Genomic DNA, 12,991 nt, shown 5'->3' with positions numbered 1-12,991 from the left:
AGTATGCTTTGTTACCATTTCAACTGCTGATTGCTACCTTAAGAAACATATAAATGAGCTTAAAATTAATGTTTAAGCATACATGACTGTTTGGAGTGCGGTTCCATACCTTTAGCTCCCAGGTGCAGCGGAGCTGACACACTAAATATGAAGTTGCAGCAGGTGTCTTGACCACCCTCTGGCTGTTTACCAGACAGTGGTAGCGCTGCAAGGTGTCCCACGCACTGTTTGTGGCCACGTCACCTACCTCAGAATCAGTGAAGATCTCCAGGTTCTTACATTGAGGCATCAGCATGATCTATAGAGAGGGCAGAACAATACAGGAGACGGAATTAGATTTAGTATGGAGTCGAAGTCCCAACTTAAAATCCTTCTACAATCCAAAGAAATTGGTAAAAAGGTAAACAAAAATAGGCCACTGGAGTTTCACGAAGGTGGAGCGATACATATTTGCTGAGTTGTGTAAGACACAAGATGAGTTTGTGACCAGCTGGTCCATCCTCTGCCTCGTTGGTGTATTCATCCAGGGCAATGAAGTAGAAGCCTGACTCAACCTGGTCAAAGGTGTTCTCTCTACAATAACTGACCCATCCCCTGAGAACAACTGGAGTGAGAGAGGAAAATAAGATGTCAGAAAATGTTTAAATGTTTTAACATCTTTTATTTGAATTGTATTTTTTTAGCCTTTATTTAACTAGGCAAGTCAGTTAAGAACAAATTCTTATTTACAATGAAGGCCTACCAAAAGGCAAAAAGGCCTCCTGCAGGGACAGGGGCTGGGATTAAAAATAGAAAAATACCGAACAAAATACACATCATGACAAGAGACACCACAACATAAAGAGAGACTTAAGACAACAACATAGCATGGCAGCAACACATGACAACACAGCATGGTAGCAACACAACATGGCATTAGCACAACATGGTAGCAGCACAAAACATGGTACAAACATTATTGGGCAAAGACAACAGCACGAAGGGCAAGAAGATAGAGATAACAATGAATCATGTGAAGCTTCCACAACTGTCAGTAAGAGTGTCCATGATTGAGTCTTTGAATGAAGAGATGGAGATTAAACGAGATTAAACGTTTTTTTGCTGCTCGTTCCAGTTGCTAGCTGCTGCGAACTGAAATGACGAGCGACCCAGGGATGTGTGTGCTTTGGGGACCTTTAAAAAAATGTGACTGGCAGAACGAGGGTTGTATGTGGAGGATGTGAGCTACAGTAAGCATCTCAGATAGGAGGGAGTGAGGCCTAAGAGGGTTTTATAAATAAGCATCAATCAGTGGGTTTTGCGACGGGTATACAGAGATGACCAGTTTACAGAGGAGTATAGAGTGCAGTGGTGTGTCCTATAAGGAGCATTTGTGGCAAGCCTGATGGCAGAATGGTAAAGAACATCTAGCCGCTCCATAGCACCCTTACCTGCCGATCTATAAATTACGTCTCCGTAATCTAGCAATGGGAAGGATGGTCATCTGAATCAGGGTTAGTTTGGCAGCTGGGGTGAAAGAGAAGCGATTATGATACAGGAAACCAAGCCTAGATTTAACCTTAGCCTGCAGCTTTGATATGTGCTGAGAGATGGACAGTGTACCGTCTAGCCATACTCCCAGATACTTCTATAAGGTGACCATGTCAAGCTAAGAGGTAGTAATCACACTGGTTTTGAGAGGGGCATTCTTCTTACCAAACCACATTACCTTTGTTTTGGAGGAGTTCAGAACAAGGTTAAGGGCAGAGAAAGCGTGTTGGACATTAAGAAAGCTGTGTTGTAGAGCTTTTAACACAAAATCTGGGGAGGGACCAGCTGAGGATAAGACTGTATCATCTGAATATAAATAGATGAGAGAGCTTCCTACTGCCTGAGCTATGTTGTTGATGTAAATTGAGAAGAGAGTAGAGCCTAGGATCAAACCTTGGGGTACTCCCTTGGTGACAGGCAGTGGCTGAGACAGCAGTTGTTCTGACTTTATACACTGCACTCTTTGAGAGGTAGTTAGCAAACCAGGCCAAAGACCCCTCAGAGACACCAATACTCCTTAGCCGGCCCACAAGAATGGAATGGTCTACCATAAGCTTTGGCCAAGTCAATAAAAATAACAGCACAACATTGCTTAGAATTAAGGGCAATGGTGACATAATTTAGGACCGTTAAGGTTGCAGTGACACATCCATAACCTGAGCGGAAACCAGATTCCATACCATAGAGAATTCTATAGACATTAAGAAGGCCAGTCAGTTGATTTTTGACACATTTTGAGACTGGTGTTTGGCGGGTACTATTTAATGAAGTTGCCAGTTGAGGACTTGTGAGGCGTCTGTTTCTCAAACTATACACCAATGTACTTGTTCTCTTGCTCAGTTGTGCACCGTGGCCTCCCACTCCTCTTTCTATTCTGGTAAGAGACAGTTTGCATTGTTCTGTAAAGGGAGTAGTACATTGCGTTGTACGAGATCTTCAGTTTCTTGGCAGTATCTCGCACGGAATAGCCTTAATTTCTCAGAACAAAAATAGACTGACGAGTTTCAGAAGAAAGTTCTTTGTTTCTGGCCATTTTGAGCCTGTAATCGAACCCACAAATGCTGATGCTCCAGATACTCAACTAGTCTAAAGAAGGCCAGTTTTATTGCTTCTTTAATCAGAACAACAGTTTTCAGCTGTGCTAACATAATTGCAAAAGGGTTTTCTAATGATTAGTTAGCCTTTTAAAATGATAAACTTGGATTAACTAACACAACGTGCCATTGGAACACAGGAGTGATAATGGGCCTCTGTACGTCTATGTAGATATTACATTTAAAAAATCAACCGTTTCCAGCTACAATAGTCATTTACAATATGTCTACACTGTATTTATGATCAATTTGATGTTATTTTAATGGACAAAAAATTTGCTTTTCTTTCAAAAGCAAGGACATTTCTAAGTTACCCCAAAGTTTTACATAATAGGATTGAAAAGTGGTGGACATTATTATAAAATAAATTTATAAAAAGTACAGTTGAAGTCGGAAGTTTACATACACCTTAGCCAAATACATTTAAACTCAGTTTTAGGATCACGACTTGATTTTAAGAAAGTGAAATGTCAGAATAATAGTAGAGAATGATTTATTTCAGCTTTTATTTATTTCATCACATTCCCAGTGGGTCAGAAGTTGACCTTCACTCAATTAGTATTTGGTTGCATTGCCATTAATTTTTTAAACTTGGGTCAACGTTTCGCATCGCCTTCCACAAGCTTCCCACAATAAGTTGGGTGAATTTTGGCCCATTCCTCCTGACAGAGCTTGTGTAACTGAGTCAGGTTTGTAGGCCTCCTTGCTCGCACACACTTTTTCAGTTCTGCCCACAAATTTTCTATAGGATTGAGGTCAGGGCTTTGTGATGGCCACTCCAATACCTTCTCTATGTTGTCCTTAAGCCATTTTGCCACAACTTTGGAAGTGTGCTTGGGGTCATTGTCCATTTGGAAGACCCATTTGTGACCAAGCTTCAACTTCCTGACTGATGTCTTGAGATGTTGCTTCAATATATCCACATCATTTTCCTACCTCATGATGTCATCTATTTTGTGAAGTGCACTAGTCCCTCCTGCAGCAAAGCACCCCCACAACATGATGCTGCCACACCCGTCCCTCACAGTTGGGATGGTGTTCTTCGGCTTGCAAGCATCCCACTTTTTCCTCCAATCATAACGATGGTCATTATGGCCAAACAGTTCTATTTTTGTTCCATATAGCCACTTTGACTCTGGGGCTGATGAAAGTTTTATGGATGCTACCATGGTTTCTGTATTAGGTATTCCCACTCAACTTCTCTCTGTCCCCATGGATGCAAGGGCACTGGACGGCCTCATAGCACAATGCCCGTTCATATACGGGTATCAGGAAACCACAGTGAGACCTTACAGTTCCTCCTCATCGATTCCCCCCATGTTCCTGTGGTTTTGGGATTTTCTTGGCTCCAGAAACACAATCCTGTTATTGACTGGACCACGAGCTCTATCCTGGTTTGGAGCCCATTTTGTCCTTCTCATTGCCTTAAAGCGGCACAGCCGTCTTTGAGACGTCCCCCTCAGGACGTAAGCAAAGCCTCGAATGTCTTTGCCGTTCCCACTGAGTACCATGACCTCCTGGAGGTCTTCAGTAAGGCATGTGCTACTTCTCTTCCCCCGCACCATCCTTACGATTGTGCCATTGATCTCTTCCCAGGCACCACAACACCTCGTGGTCGGTTATATTCTCTATCTGGCCCGGAGACCAAGGCCATGGAGGAGTACATAGAGGAGTCTCTGGCTACTGGAGGCATCCGTCCGTCTGCATCTCCTGCCGGCGCAGGGGGCCCTGTGGGGCCCCTGGATCAGCAAAGTGGAGGTGTTGTTTCCTACCTTGACCTCCCGGGGGCGTCCCGTCAGGAAGTGCAGGACCCAGTTACACAGGGCGGGGTTCAGACACAGGGCTGCGAGCTTAATGATGAGCATGGAGGGTACTATGGCGTTGAAGGCTGAGCTATTGTCAATGAACAGCATTCTTACATAGGTATTCCTCTTGTCCAGATGGGATATGGCAGTGTGCAGTGCGATGGGGATTGCATCGTCTGTGGATCTAGTGGGGCGGTATGCAAATTGAAATGTGTATAGGGTGTCAGGTAAGGTAGAGGTGATATGATCCTTAACTAGCCTCTCAAAGCATTTCATGATGACAGAAGTGGGTGCTACGGTGCGATAGTCATTTAGTTCAGTCACCTTCCTTTGGTACAGGAACAATGGTGGACATCTAGAAGCAAGTTGGGACAGCAGACTAGGATAGGGAGAGATTGAATATGTCCGTAAACACTCCAGTCAGCTGGTCTGTGCGTCTGGGCCAGGCAGCCTTGAGAGAATTAACGCGCTTAAATGTCTTACTCATGTCGGCCACGGAGAATGACAGCCCACAGTCATTGGGAGCGGGCCGCGTCAGTGACACTGTGTTATCCTCAAAGCAGGTAAAGAAGGTGTTCAGCTTGTCCGGGAGCAAGATGTCGGTGTCCGCGACGTGGCTGGTTGTCCCTTTGTAATCCATGATTGTCTGTAGACCCTGCCACATACGTCTTGTGTCTGAGCCATTGAATTGCGACTTTGTCTCTGTACTGGCATTTTGCCTGTTGATTGCTTTACGGAGGGAATAACTACACTGTTTGTGTTCAACCATAATCCCAGTCACCTTGCCATGGTTAAATGCGATGGTTCCCGATTTCAGTTTTGTGCAAATTATGCCATCTATCCACAGTTTCTGGTTTGGGTAGGTTTTAATAGTTTCAGTGGGAACAATGTCCTCTACACACTTCCTGATGAACTCAGTCACCATGTCCCTGTATACAGTGGGGAGAACAAGTATTTGATACACTGCCGATTTTGCAGGTTTTCCTACTTACAAAGCATGTAGAGGTCTGTACTTTTTATCATAGGTACACTTCAACTGTGAGAGACGGAATCTTAAAACAAAAATCCAGAAAATCACATTGTATGATTTTTAAGTAATTAATTTGAATTTTATTGCATGACATAAGTATTTGATAACCTACCAACCAGTAAGAATTCCAGCTCTCACAGACCGGTTCGTTTTTCTTTAAGAAGCCCTCCTGTTCTCCACTCATTACCTGTATTAACTGCACCTGTTTGAACTCGTTACCTGTATAAAAGACAACTGTCCACACACTCAAATCAAACAGACTCCAACCTCTCCACAATGGCCAAGACCAGAGAGCTGTGTAAGGACATCAGGGATAACATTGTAGATCTGCACAAGGCTGGGATGGGCTACAGGACAATAGGCAAGCAGCTTGGTGAGAAGGCAACAACTGTTGGCGCATTATTAGAAAATGGAAGAAGTTCAAGATGACGGTCAATCACCCTCAGTCTGGGGCTCCATGCAAGATCTCACCTCGTGGGGCATCAATGATCATGAGGAAGGTGAGGGATCAGCCCAGAACTACACGGCAGAACCTGGTCAATGACCTGAAGAGAGCTGGGACCACAGTCTCAAAGAAAACCATTAGTAACACACTACGCCGTCATGGATTAAAATCCTGCAGCGCACGCAAGGTCCCCCTGCTCAAGCCAGCGCATGTCCAGGCCTGTCTGAAGTTTGCCAATGGCCATCTGGATGATCCAGAGGAGGAATGGGAGAAGGTCATGTGGTCTGATGAGACAAAAATAGAGCTTTTTGGTCTAAACTCCACTCGCCGTGTTTGGAGGAAGAAGAAGGATGAGTACAACCCCAAGAACACCATCCCAACCGTGAAGCATGGAGGTGGAAACATCATTCTTTGGGGATGCTTTTCTGCAAAGGGGCCAGGACGACTGCACCATATTGAGGGGAGGATGGATGGGGCCATGTATCGCGAGATCTTGGCCAACAACCTCCTTCCCTCAGTAAGAGCATTGAAGATGGGTCGTGGCTGGGTCTTCCAGCATGACAATGACCCGAAACACACAGCCAGGGCAACTAAGGAGTGGCTCCGTAAGAAGCATCTCAAGATCCTGGAGTGGCCTAGCCAGTCTCCAGACCTGAACCCAATAGAAAATCTTTGGAGGGAGCTGAAAGTCCGTATTGCCCAGCGACAGCCCCGAAACCTGAAGGATCTGGAGAAGGTCTGTATGGAGGAGTGGGCCAAAATCCCTGCTGCAATGTGTGCAAACCTGGTCAAGAACTACAGGAAATGTATGCAAACAGGTTTCTGTTCCAAATATTAAGTTCTGCTTTTCTGATGTATCAAATACTTATGTCATGCAATAAAATGCAAATTAATTACTTAAAAATCATACAATGTGATTTTCTGGATTTTTGTTTTAGATTCCGTCTCTCACAGTTGAAGTGTACCTATGATAAAAATTACAGACCTCTATATGCTTTGTAAGGAGGAAAACCTGCAAAATCGGCAGTGTATCAAATACTTGATCTCCCCACTGTACATAAAGGTTTTTCTCAGAGGCTACCCGGAACATATCCCAGTCCGCGTAATCAAAACAATCTTGAAGCATGGATTCTGATTGGTCAGACCAGCGTTGAATAGACCTTAGCACGGGTACTTCCTGTTTGAGTTTCTGCATATAGGAAGGGATGAGAAAAATGGAGTTCTGATCTGATTTGCCGAAGGGAGGGCAGGGGAGGCCCTTGTAGGTTGTGGGTTTTAGCAGAGCGAGTTCTACAGTCAATGTGTTGACAGAACTACGTTAGTGTTTTCCTCAAATTTGCTTTGTTAAAATCACCCGCTACAATAAATTCAGCATCAGGGTATGTGGTTTCCAGTTTGCACAAAGTCCAGTGTAGTTCCTTGAGGGCCGTCGTGGTATTGGCTTGGGGGGGGGAATATACACGGCTGTGACTATAACCGAAGATTATTCTCTTGGGAGGTAATATGGTCGGCATTTGATTGTGAGGTGTTCTTGGTTGGGTGAACAAGAAGACTTGAGTTTTTGAATGTTATCAAATTCACACCATGAGTGCTTAATCATGAAACATACATCTCCACCTTTCTTCTTCCCTGAGAGTTCTTTATTCCTGTCTGTGCGATGTACTGAGAACCCAGCTGGCTGCATGGACGGAGACGGTATATCCAGAGAGAGCCATGATTCCGTGAAACAAAGTAAGTTACAATCCCTGATGTGTCTCTGGAAAGAGATCCTCGCCCTGAGCTTGTCTATTTTATTGTCCAGAGACTTAACACTTGTGAGTAATACACTCGGAAGCAGCTGATGGTGCGCAAGCCTCCTGAGTCGGATTACAAATCCACTCCGAATACCTCTTCTCCGCCGGCGGCGTCTTGGGTCAGCCTCTGAGACAAGTTCAATTGCCCTGGGGGGTACGAACAAAGAATCCGATTCAGCAAAGTCATATTCCTGGTCGTAATGTTGGTGAGTTACCGCCACTCTGAAATCCAAGAGTTATTTCTGGCTGTATGTAATAACACCAATAATGTAAGAAATAACACAAAAAAATACTTCAAAGTTGCTTAGGCGCTAGAAGCAGAGCTGCCATGTTTTTTGCGCCATCTTTTTACTATACTATACTTCACAATAACTTTGTGGTAGATCTTATTTTCTCAACGCCGCAGTACCCCATCAAAATAAAGTTACATTTTTAAACTTGGTGAACTTGCATGGCAGGTGAGCATTTTACATATAGAATGAAGTCTTTGATAGAGGATCTATCCATTCAAGGCTAGATCACCCAGGAGTGGCTGAATACAAGTGAATTATTACAAAATATGTAACTTTAACAAGAAACTCAATGCAGAGAATTGGAAAACCTTTTTAATTTACTTGCACTTGTGTGTGCTACTCTATTGTTGCAAAACAAACATAGCTACCCCTGTCACTGAAATAAAATAGTTAAAAACAATTGAGGTGTCTCTTATTGAACTTTGCACTTCTGTTGAACCCAATACTGCAATAATGTAGCTCTGTATAGTAGGCTGTTTTCCATCCTGTTATGCTAGTAGAAAAAATCATAACACTACCACTACATCAGAGAGGGAAGAGCCAACAAAGCTACAATCAATTATCAATATGTCAATCCAACTCCAGATGCCAGGTTTGTCCAATAACAAGTGTAAATCATTTGATTTACTGCCTGAAGCTTTACATAGCCTAATTTGTGCCATTGGTTAAACAATCATTCTTACCATCATAAAACAGTAAAAATACATCATTTTCAACTGTCAGAATATGAATATATAATATATATTTTAAACTTGGATTTTAAAAAATGTAGTGATTAAATTAAATAGAAATTCACAATGTGATATTTCTGTCCAGTATTTCTTGTATCTTGTTTATGCATGTTATATCACTCTAAATGGGTAGCCTACATTCAACCATACTTTCTTTATGCATATTAATGTTATTGCATCAATGGAATGATGAAATTTCTTCCAAAGTGTTTGTGAATATACATTTATTTTGAGATACACTGAGGAGGCCTGGTTATAAACCTATAAATAATTGGGATTTGTGTAAACACAAGCATTATTGGCATTATTTTTTTGACAGAATTAAGAATAAAGCACCCAGTGGGAATAATATATATATTGAAAGAGTGGCTTTCCATATTGTTATTCTTCTTTAGAAAGTTCTTAACTGCATAACGAGTCACAAATTTGTTCTATCAATTTCACCCTATTAACTTTATAGTGCACTACTTTGGCTCTGTTCAAAAGTAGTGAACTATAGTGGGAATAGGGTGCCATTTGAGATGCCTTCAAGTGTTTTCCTGCTCTGGAAGTCTGCTGCAATTACTCTATTCTTGTAATATTTGTAAATCACAGTAGATGGCGATAGGCAGGGGTGCAACTTTCACTGGGGATGGGGGGGACGTGACCCTCCACATTCTGAGTGCCTTTTGGAATATTGAAGACATTACATTTATTTTTGTCAAATAGTCACACATAAATATTTTGTAGGGTACATGAGACACTGATTCGCTCCTGTCTCAATGAGGAGGCCGCAGGGGTGCCACAGTCCAAGACTATGTGGATTGTGGCTCAGACGCACAAGGCACATCTCTCTCCAGAATGCGCTCTCCCGCCATTTCGTGGATATTCATTGTTTCATAACTTCCTTGTGTGCATTGTTTGCTATGTCTATCAATTCCCCATTAGAAATATCACTAGTAGTAGCCTACATTTACTGTCGATTCCCATAATTACTAATCTGCAATGTTAATTTGGTTACGGTCATTTCTGTTAATGCATTGAATATATTATTATTACAGTAATTTACCGTTCTCAATGTCAGAGTGGCCATGTGTTTTGCAGAACTCACAACCAATGATCCACTTGTGAGAAACAAGTTTTGGTTTATTCCATTCCATTTACGAGTTTTGTCAATTTAATCATAGTTTTGTGTTTGAAACTCTCCTGTCAATGTTGAGTAAGGACGCGCACCTGTGTCTTTGCTGTCATTAATGTGTTTGACTGTTATTTTATAAAATCAATTAACTACGTTTCATTATTACGCAATTAAATTAACCATATAACAATTATTAAGTAGTAATCTTGGGCACCACGGTAAAAGTTTATTTAACGAGTTAATTTTCCAAATTAACTCTTAAAGATCTCTTACATCAGTCACAGTCAATTCATTAATTCTTAATTAACTTCAGTCTCATTCTGAATGTCGTTGACTTCAAATATGCACGAACCTAGCATAAATGATGAATCAACAATATACAAATTGGCTTAATTATATATTTACTCACTGTTGTGTCTTTGGCTATGCCGGATTAATTGCTATGACATGCTATTCTATAAAATACTTTCTCCGTAATTAATATCACCTGATTGAGCTAATCGGGTACATGTAATTAACTAGAGAGTCGGGCACCACGAAAGAATATTTATAGAGCCGTTATCTTCCGAATAAACTCTTAAAGATTTAGCAATATTTTACATCAATAGCAGTCAACATCGTCATCTTTCTTCAGTCTCATATTCTGAAAGTTGTAAATTCTTGGTTATCTGCAAGAATCCTGGCTAACAAGTTGAATCAGCAATACAAAATTGGGTTCAATTATTTATTTACTAAATACCTAACTAATCACACAGAATCACACATACACAATTAAATCATAACTTGATTACAAATTGCCGTCATAAAGGAAAACGTCCCTAGCGGGCGGAACAGATATGACAGCTTGTTACACAAAGGAAAGGGGCTGGGTTTTAGTGAAAGAGCGGGAGACTGGAACAGAGGCGAAGCTGTGCTATCGTAAATACAGAATCTTATGCATTCTAAATTACCGCCCATTTGGAAAAGGAAAATGCAATAAATATTTACTCTGAGCTGCGCTTCAGTAGGTTGGTGGTAGATGGAAGACCGTGTTGCCAAACCGAGTCCTCTGTCCTTTGAAGAATGTCTCTGGTGGTCACTGGATACGTTGTAGTAACGTCGTTGTGTAGTAGACGGGATACTCTGACTGTCCTTCCTAACCTGCGTTTGTAGCAGCTGTTGCTAACTCAACGGCTAGGAGGTATCACTTCTGTAGTGAATACGAGTTCAAAGTTCATACCATTCACAACCAAAGTTCATGCTGATGTTGGCTTAGTCTGTAGTTATTATCTGAACCATTCTGACATGGGATCGTCACCCTCATCTCCTCGGAACAGAAGGTTATATTTTTGTCAATGGCTTTATATAGTGGAGGGAGAGTGGTGTGTCTGAAAAGTTTGTAACCCATGTCTCTTCACAGGGGCGGGCCCCTGGTTGAGCAGAGGCCCAAACTTATGAAAACCCAAATCTCTCATTTGGAAGCTAAAATTACATTTCATCTCTTCACAAATAATTTCATATCCAAACATTTGAATTATACAACAATTCCATGTGAATCCGATACCTCTGATGTTTAGACTTTCCACAGTATAGTTTATGTCATTCTATCATTGATGAGAATGTATCAGAGGGCAACCGAACTGACATAATATACCTTAAGTACCACCGCATATGTTCAGTTGGTCGGATTACCAGAATATAGTTCATTTCCCCCCAACTTCTGATGTTCCCAGAATCTCTATGTTAACCAAAGGGTTTTCTTATGTCACATCAGTATAGTAGGGAGAGGGAAAAAGGGGGAAAGAGGTATTTATGACTGTCATAAACCTACCCCCAGGCCAACGTCATGACATCACTAACTAAATAATCACACAGAATTACATAAACACACAAACAGGATTACTTACACATTGATTACTAACTCAATATGATAGCTTGTTACAAAAATGAAAAGGAAGGGGCATGTAATAAAGAGCGGGGGAAGAGACAAAGGACTTCACTATTGTACATACAGCTGATAACTATGCTCATGGAAATGAACAATATTTCCATCTCTCTTCCTTTCCATAACGACTTGGCATGAAAGGGAAAAATGTAATGCTCTGATCCAGTAGAAACATCATAAAATACCTGACCCAGTTGATAGTTGATACAGTGTTAGAGTTCGTTGCAGACAGGTCATGCGTAGACAATGTGATTTATCAGGATATTTTTCTGCCTGCAGGCTGCATTGTTTTTATGTGTTAGCTTTATGTTGGCTTTTTTTTTTTTTTACATAGTTGGCAATGGCAATAAAAGTTACTTTTAGATTTGTATCATTTTCATTTAGATTAATATTTTAGAATGTAGATTACCAACAGACAATGTTTTTGAGATACAAAGACTATTATAAATTAAATGAAAGTGTTCCACGAATATGTGCCTATGAAAATCATAACTGTCTCACAGGTTGGTAGAAATGGTAAGATAAAAAGGCACATCAGATGTGTCTATATATGGAAAAATACATGTTTTAAAATTTACACAGATTGATTAGTCGAAAGAAAAGAAAAGACTACGCTTGGTTGACCAAGATTTTTTGTTGTTGTTGTGTACAGCACTAGTAGAAATGCAGGAAATTAGCATTAGATGCCCCAGAAAATTTGGGGAGCCCCCACCCCCCCTACACTTCTAAAACCAAAGTTGCGCCACTTGCGAAAGGTATCAAGAAATAGGGAGACATTTTACATTGCAACAGTTTTGGCAGAATTTACCTTTATATTTATTGACTTCTGACATCAGGAAGTCTCCCTGTTGTGTAAGATCATGTAACTAACGTTTCATATTGATAATTTTATGTGCATTACACTTTCTAAAAACTGCTCTTCGAATCTGCTTGAGGTTAAGTCCATATATGAGAGGGTTTAAGACAGGTGGTATAACAAGGAATTGTACAGCCATTGCATTACGCATATTTATCGTAATATTAACATTATTCCACCCTTGCAACGTGTCAAACAGGGTCACTGTGATGAAAATAAATATTGTTATTAAATGTGGCACACATGTCTGTGTGAACTTAATCCTTCCCTTAGCTGACTTTACACAAGTCCTTACAATCTGACAGTAAGAAAATAGAATGAAAAGTATCTCTAAAACATGAACCAATATTACAAATTTGTTCAACATCTGATT

General features: G+C 41.1%; 1 pseudogene; it reads left to right on the top strand.

Annotated features, from left to right (window-relative positions):
• LOC120018599 overlaps positions 1-12,991 on the top strand; it is a 38,537-nt pseudogene that overhangs the window by 20,852 nt on the left and 4,694 nt on the right.

Source organism: Salvelinus namaycush, chromosome 23 (assembly GCF_016432855.1).
Source record: "Salvelinus namaycush isolate Seneca chromosome 23, SaNama_1.0, whole genome shotgun sequence".
Lineage (NCBI taxonomy): Eukaryota > Metazoa > Chordata > Actinopteri > Salmoniformes > Salmonidae > Salvelinus > Salvelinus namaycush.
The sequence above is the reverse complement of the archived record's forward strand: the minus strand, read 5'-3'. Positions and strand labels throughout refer to the sequence as shown.